Genomic DNA, 8640 nt, shown 5'->3' with positions numbered 1-8640 from the left:
AACTGTTTTCTTGATTTTTGGACATTTTCATTTTTCAGTCGGTTTCATGCATTCATTTTAATAATATTTTTGTTAATATGTATTAGAAGTTAACAGCTGCTAATCAATTTACCGAGTGCTAATTCATAGAATAACACACCTTAAATCAATTTAGCATGCACTAAATTTAAGGCACATTAAGGAGCTGGGTGGCAATTCTATAAATTGGTGCCTACAATTACACACCACTTAACTGCACCAATGGCAAGAAAACTGGCAGTTAGACACATTAAGTGCACTACGCATCATTCTACGATGGCACATGGTTTGGCGTGTAAGGATAGGGGGCATGCCAATGGGTAGAGCATGAGTGAGTGTGCCAATTAACATGCATACCTTACAAAATTCTGTAAGCTACATGCACCCTTACAGTACTAATGTTCCAACAGTTGAACCATGTCTATGCCATGCTAACTGATGCATTACATTTTTGGTGCACCAATGGTGGCTTGTGCTAGTTTTTTTTATAACAGAATCTTGGCACATGTACCAATGGAGTGCCAAAATTGGCAAACAACTTTTTAGAATTCTATACAATTCTATATAACTTTATAGATTCTATATAAGGTACGGCAAGTAGCACGCATTAAATCAGGGCTGCCGAGAGACAGCACTGGGCTCAGGGCAGGGCTGCCACCTCCGCTCTGTCACCCCCTCCCCCAGTTGGGCCCCCCACCACCCCTCGCTTTCCTCTACTTGGGTAGCTGCCGCCCCCTGCCCTGTACCTTCCTGCATCTTCTCTTCTCCTCCCTCGGTCTCTCACTCTCACTGCTCCTATGTGCTGGGACCCAGGTAATCATGTTAACATAATCACCCGGGTCCCGGCACACAGGAGCAGGAGAGAGACAGACCCCAGCACTAAGCCCCCCCCCCCTGAGAGGCCGGGCCTGGGGAATCTTGCCCCCCTCTCGGCAGCCCTGCATTTAATGGTGTGTGCAGCCAATTTACACATGCTACTCAATTGAGTAATCAGCCAATCAGTGATGATAATTGGCCAATCACAACCAATTATCTCTAATTGGCAAAAATTGGAATTTACATGTGCTTCTTTTTTGACGTATTCTAAAAAGAGGCACATGTAAATTCCAACACCCGTAGCTGAAAAGGGCCATGGGAGGAGTGTGGGCATGTTGGGGGCATTACTTGAATTTACATGCGTTGTTATAGAACTTGGGGGAAAACACCTACATTTCGGCACAGGTATTTACAACAGGTTTTCAGTGGCGTAAATGGCTGCACCTAAATGTAGGCATGGTCCCCAGTCCTATGCGCTATTCTATACACCGCACCTAACTTTAGGCACATTATACAGAATAGCACTAGATGTTTTAATCGGACTTGTGTTGATTTTAGATTCCATTTACAGAATCTGGCCCTAAATGTGCACTAATGCATGCATATTCCTAATTTTGTTTGCATATTTACATTTCACTAGCTGTGTAAAAACATACTTGTTATTTAGTACAGTTTCAAGAGGTGCACAACCAAAACAATTTCAGTTAATGCACATTTAAAATGAATTTCTTTTGGCATACACATATACAACCAGTTTTGCATACTTTAAATTATTAGGCACCCAAATGAATCAAATGTGAGCTCACAAATGCACACCCCTAGCATTTTTAAAAGAGTAAGAATGGTAAGTTACATATATTACTAAGGAACCTTTTCTGTACAATGGGTAGGATAGCCTGGCTGATTACTTTCACAGTTTGTTCAGGACTGGTTTTGTGCAGTGTAGTTCACAAACCTCAAGTAGTAAAGTTGTCTTACATAGTAAATAATGGCAGATAAATACCTGAACGGTCCATTCAGTCTGCCCAACAAGATAAGCTCATTTTACATGGTATGTGATACTTTATATGTATACCCGAGTTTGATTTGTCCTTGCCATTCTCAGGGCACAGACCGTAGAAGTCTGCCTAGCACTCTTCTTGTACTAAATGTTCTGGAGCTAATGTTGAAGCCCCTTAAAATGTACACTCCAGCCCATCCATTTCTATTCAGTTACGATCAGGGTGTGGATCGTAGAAGTCTGCCCAGCACTGGTTTTGCTTCGCGATTGCCGGCATTGCCACCCAATCTCCGCTAAGATTCAGTAGATCCATTCCTTCTAAACAGGATTCTTTTGTGTTTATCCTACGCATTTTTGAATTCCATTACCGTTTTTATCTCCACTACCTCCCATGGGAGGGGATTCCACGTATCTACCACCCTTTCCGTGAAAAAATACTTCCTGACATTACTCCTGAGTCTGTTCCCATTCAACCTCAATTCATGTCCTCTAGTTCTACCACCTTCCCATCTCCAAAAAAGGTTTGTTTGCGGATTAATACCTTTCAAATATTTGAATGTCTGTATCATGTCACCAGTTTCTCCTTTCCTCCAAGGTATACATGTTCAGGATAGCAAGTCTCTCCTTGTGTGGTTTGCAACACAAATCCCATATCATTTTATAGCTTTTCTTTGCACCACTTCCAGTCTTTTTACATCTTTAGCAAGATACAGCCTCCAAAACTGAACACAATACTCCAAGCAGGACCTCACCAACGACTTATAGAGGGGCATCTCGTCCAGCTAGAGCCCCAGTCCAATCAACAACGTGCTGTGAAACAAAAGTACAGACAGTCAAAGGTGATCCACTGTTTTTTCAGTTCCCTACATGCAAGCGTATTTTGCGTGGATCACCTTTGACTGTCTGTACTTTTGTTTCACGGCCCGTTGTTGATTGGACTGGGGCTCTAGCTGGACGAGATGTGATGAACCACCCCTATACAGCACTGAGACAAGGATCCATCACGCTGAGCTAAGCAATCTCCTCCTATTGTGTGAACTTCCACACATTTTCCACTACCATATTGACTGCTATTTTGGCAGCACAAAAACTTTTTTTTTTGCTAAAAAAAAAACCCCTTTTTGTTAATAGAGGTGACCTATAGTATAGGCAGGAGGAGGGTACCGGTGCTTTGATGTTAGGGTGGGTACCGAGTATTTGAGGATCGCCAGTCGGTCCAGCGAAAGTTACCCAGGAACTGAGCACCACTAGCATATAAAAATAAACAAAAAATAGAGTCTTTTTACATTGCATTATAGATTTTTTTAAAGTTATTTTTGAGTATTTCTGAGGATTTTTTTTTTTTTTTTGGGGGGGGGGGGGGGGGGGGGGGGGTTGCTATCAAGATTATCTTCTAAACAGAAAAACCGGAGGTTAATATATACCCCAGAGGAGTTAAACTATTACATTTTAACTGCCAGACCCTCGACTATTCTTCTAACTTTTGGAGATCCCTTCTCATTGTTTCTACTCCCTCCAGGGTATCCACTCTTTTGGCTATCTTTGTGTCATCCGCAAAAAGGCAAACCTTTCCTTCCAACCCTTCAGCAAGATTCACATACCCCTGATACTATGTATGGCGTCCACATTTGGGTACGCTGCCGAGATGTGCATGCAAATTAATTGGCTAACAAGCTCGTAGCCATCAATAATTGGGTGCCAGCAACCAATTATCATTATTAATTGGCACTCATTAAAACCTGCACATGCATCTGTCTGCGCATTATTTTATAAGGCAAGGTACCTAACTCCCGTAGTGTGTAACCCAAAGGGGGCGTGGTCACGGGAGGAGCAAAGACATGTCAAGGACGTTCTGAAAAGTTACGCGCACAGTTATATAATACTGGGTTCATGCGCCTATCTTGGTTGCCAGTATTTACAACAGGTTTCAGCAAGAGTAAGTCTGGTGCCCAAAGTTACGTGCAGGAATCGGTGCAACACTCTATTCTCTAAAAAATGATGCACATCCTTCATATAATAGCGCTCAGCAATTATTTTTTTCACTGCCCATTTTTGAGCATTATTTATAGAATTCATTCCATTGTGCCTTGACACACCAGAAGCGAAGTGTGCACAGGGGCTTATTCAATGCTTTTCAGCTGGAATGTTTAGCCTGCATTAATAGAGGCTGTATTGACTAAATCCCTTCATGGTTATAAAAGTAGCAGTCAGATAGATAGATTACAATAGCCTACTTCAGAACCTGGGGCCTGTGTAACAGCCCCCGAAAGAGAGAGCATGAAGCAGGAATTCTAACATAGCCACCTGGAGAGGAATACCTCTTTGAGCAAACCCTCATGCAACCGATATTCTGTTCAGGTCAGGTTTGCTCAATTTTCAGAGTTTTACATAAAAGTCACATGTTCAAACATTTAGCTACTACAACACCATGAAAGTACATCAGGATGATTCATCCAGGTGCCAACATCACCAGGTAATGCGTCCACCTCACTTCCTGAAAGTAGCACCCAGAGGTAGCATTCTATTGCAGCTCACTTTTAGATTCTTATACTCATCCGTTTTCAATGTTTATTCTACGTCAGATGTGTAGGGATTTTTTTTTTTTTTTACCCACTTCCTTTCAAAACCATTTTTAGCTGCATTTTGTCTTTGTGGTCAGTACAGAGTGCTGAACTGGAATCTATTTTAGTAGATTCATCATATTTTTGTTTTTGTTTCTAAAAACATGTGATGGGTAGATGCGAATCGCTTGTTTATGCTTTCCAAAAATACTAGGACTAGGGGGCATGCAATGAAGCTACTAAGTAGTAAATTTAAAACAAACTGGAGAAACTATTTCTTCACGCAACATGTAATTAAACGTGGAATTCATTGCCAGAGAATGTGGTAGCAGTTTGCTTAGCAGGGTTTAAAAAAGGGTTGGATAATTTCCCAAAATATAAGTCCATAAGCCATTATTAAGATGGACGTGAGAAAATTCACTGCTTATTTCTAGGATAAGCAACATAAAATCTATTTTACTGTTCTGGGACCTTTCCACATACTTATGACCTGGATTGGCCACTGTTGGAAACAGGATACTGGGCTTGATGGGCCTTCAGTCTGTCCCAGTACGGCAATGCTTATGTTCTTACGTGATGAAAAGCATTATTTGAAAACTTCCAGCCTATGATAAACTCACTTAGAGATCCTTTTTCTAAAATGCGCTAACAAAGTAGTGTGAATTAAGTGTCATGCAGCCCAGAAGTATACAATTGGCTGTGCGGCATTTAGCACACGCTCAATCCATTAGCGCACCTTAGTAAAAGGACCCTTTAATATTTATGGAGTGGAAAGAGCATGCGAAATATATTGAGGGACATACAGCCCAGCATGTAAATAAAACCTAACACATTAGGCTTTTCAAAGTCTACCCGTTTACTCACATTTTGCTTGTCCTTTCAGTTAGTTAACACTTTGTTGCATGCCAATTTGTTTTTAAATAGGTTATTAGCTAAAGTCTAAAATGAGAAAGACAACCATATTACTCAGAGTTTAATAATACAAGCACTGGGAGGGACATGACTTTCCCAGTACCATACATATCTCCACTGTTCTCCAAAATCTACTCAGCCCTACAGTTAAATCAGAGCTATGCAAATGTGTGCAGTTTTGCGTCAAAGTAGATACTGTTTAAAAATGGAATGGACTTAAGTTCTCACATTGATTTGCACAATACCATGTCTACATGCCAGATACGTACAATACCTCTCCCTGGATACCCATAACATAAATGTGAATACTTAATATAATGAAATATGAGCATATTATACCCAGCTTAAGGATACTACTTTGATTTTTTTTTTTTAACATAGTCAGTTGAAACACTTATTTATGATTTTTAAATCCATAAGTGGCATACTATATGCCAGCTTTTATTGCCGTTTTATAGAAGCATAGAAAAATGAAGGAACATAAAGACTCTATGGCCTATCTAGTTTGCCCATCCACTACCCCTTCCTCACCCTTAGGGGTTCTTTTACTAAGAAGCGCTGGAAAATGGGCTAGCCTGCGCTAGTGTAGGTGTATTTTGGGCTCACGCAGATCCATTTTTCAGCGCGCCTGTAAAAAAGGCAGTTTTCTAAATTTTTGCTGAAAATGGACATGCAGCAAAATAAAAATTGGTGTGCATCCATTTTGGGTCTGAGACCTTACCGCTACCCATTCACTTAGCGGTAAGGTCTCATGTAGTAATCGTGCGGTAATCGTCTATGTGCGTAGAATGACCGCCCGGTTTCTGCCACGCGCAGGAAAATTAAAAAAAAATTTCTGGCATGCATAGCGGACGCGTAAAAAAACGAAATTACTTCCCAGGCAACACAGTAGCCGGGCGGTAACTCCAAATTGAAACGCGTTGGGCACATGTAGACACCTATGCAGCTTAGTGAAAGGGCCCCTTAGAGATCCAATATACTTGTGCCAAGCTCTCCACTGGGAAGCCATTCCATGAATTTACCACCATTTCCATCAAAAAGTATTTCCTGAGATTACTGCTGAGTCTGTCACCTTCATCCTGTGCCCCCTTATTCCAGAGTTCCCTTTCAATTGAAAGAGACGCACCTCCTGTGCATTTTTGCCATGTAGATATTTAAACGTCTCTATCATAATGTAACCCTATGGGTGAACATTTTTTCATTTACCTGGCTTAGTGGCCTGGAGCTGCAGTTCGCACTGGGGAGCGGGAGCCGGCAAGTTGCGAAGAGCAGCGCTGAGCCGGCAAGCAGCTGATGCTTCCCACGGTGGTGAGACCAGGCCATCTGTGTGCATGCACAGTCTGGCACACATGCCCAGATGGCATGAGCGGTAGGGTTTGCTCATGTGCAGAACAATAAAGGAAAAAGGAGGAATCATACTAACCCCCATCCCCCCCAAAAAACAAAATCATGAAGGATGTCATATCCAACTACAGACCTGTAGCGTCCATCCCCCTACTCACCAAGGTTATGGAGAGCATAGCTGCTAACCAAACTCATGGATTATATGACACGCTTTCCCATACTACACAGCTCTCAATCAGGATTCTGCCCAAACCACAGCACTGAAACCATACTAACATCACTGGTAGCAGACCTAAGAAAAGTGATTAGCACGGGTCACAATTCCATGATCCTCCAATTCAACATGTCATCACCTTTTGACCTGGTAGACCACGGGCTGCTACTGAACATGTTGAACAATATAGGAATAAGTGACAAGGCCTTATCATGGTTTGTGGGATTCCTGAGCAACAGATCCTACAAAGTGAAGATGCCAGGATCACTATCGGCAGAACGGGTCCCAGAATGTGGAGTGCCCCAAGGCTCTCTCATATCACCTTCACTATTCAACATTCTGCTGGCACCCCTGCGTCACAAACTAGAAATGAGCAGCTTTAAAACATACATCTACGCTGACGATGTAATCATTTGCATCCCCTTCTCAAACAGTACCATGATCGCAAAAAGAGAAATAGTACGCACACTTGACATGATGGAAACATGGGCCGCAATCTTCAAACTGAAACTCAAGAGAGAGAAAACAAAGTTCATGGTGATAACCAACCCTTCCAAACCAATAACAAACAACAAAATTCAAATAGGCACAACAGAATGCACACTGGAATCAAATGTCAAAGTACTAGGAATACTAATTGGCCAACACCTGACTCTAGAACCACAAGCGTCTGCTCTAACATCAAAAGTATTCAGATTCTTCTGGAAATTGCGAAGAATAAGAGCATACTTTTAAAAAACTGCCTTCTGAATTCTAGCCCAAAGCCGTATCCTGTCCCAGATAGATTACTGCAATGTAGTCTACGTTGGACATAGAGAATACATACTCAAAAAACTACAAACAGCACAAAATACTACAGTACGTCTGATTTGCAAAGCATCCAAATATGACCACACTACTACTGCAATACCTACACTGTTACCAATAAGAGCAAGAGTGAGCTTCAAAATCTGTACCTTTGTATACAAGATTGTATATAGCACCGCACCAAATTACATGATGTCATGAGTCGAACTATTACAACCTACCCTCAAGAATTAACTAAGAGACTACCTCACCTTACATCATCCTAGCTGTAAAAGAGTGACCTACAGTAGCTCACACCGCTAACTTCCCATATAAGGCCGCCAGATGGTGGAATGCATTGCCAAAAGACACACAACATGGTACCACCTATGAAACTTTCGGCAAAAAAGTCAAGACATTTCTGTACAAAAATTCCCGATGATCGATATAACCTAACAGCAGAAAGCACAACAAATGTACCCAGAACACGATACTACACTACTACTCAACATTTCTAAAGCGCTACCAGACTTACGCAGCGCTGAACAGTCAAACACGAAGAGAGACAGTCCCTCACATCTACATCTTTTCTCCCTCTCATGCACTCCTGACATGCAACTGACACAACTGTATTGCATACCTGACATATTTGTACATATGACTCCTAGCTGTAAATCAGATTGACTCTTATTTATACGCAACTTAAGAACGATCCACGAGCAAGCGTCCTTCCGCAGATTATTGAAGACCCATCTTTTTGAAAAAAATTTACGTAAAGAACCAAAACACATAAAGTCCATACTTACTGTTCATTAATGCATCATACATCCACTTCTGAACTCTCATTCCCGTAATATCACATCACCCATACCTTTACTCACAAAGATATATACCATATGTCTTCATGCCTTATTATCGCCCTCTAAGCTCCCATTGTCTCCTTCCAACGTTTCAATGTTTGTGTTCCATTGTTACATTCCTTAACGACA

The sequence above is a fragment of the Microcaecilia unicolor genome, chromosome 6, assembly GCF_901765095.1.
Source record: "Microcaecilia unicolor chromosome 6, aMicUni1.1, whole genome shotgun sequence".
NCBI lineage: Eukaryota > Metazoa > Chordata > Amphibia > Gymnophiona > Siphonopidae > Microcaecilia > Microcaecilia unicolor.
The sequence above is the reverse complement of the archived record's forward strand: the minus strand, read 5'-3'. Positions refer to the sequence as shown.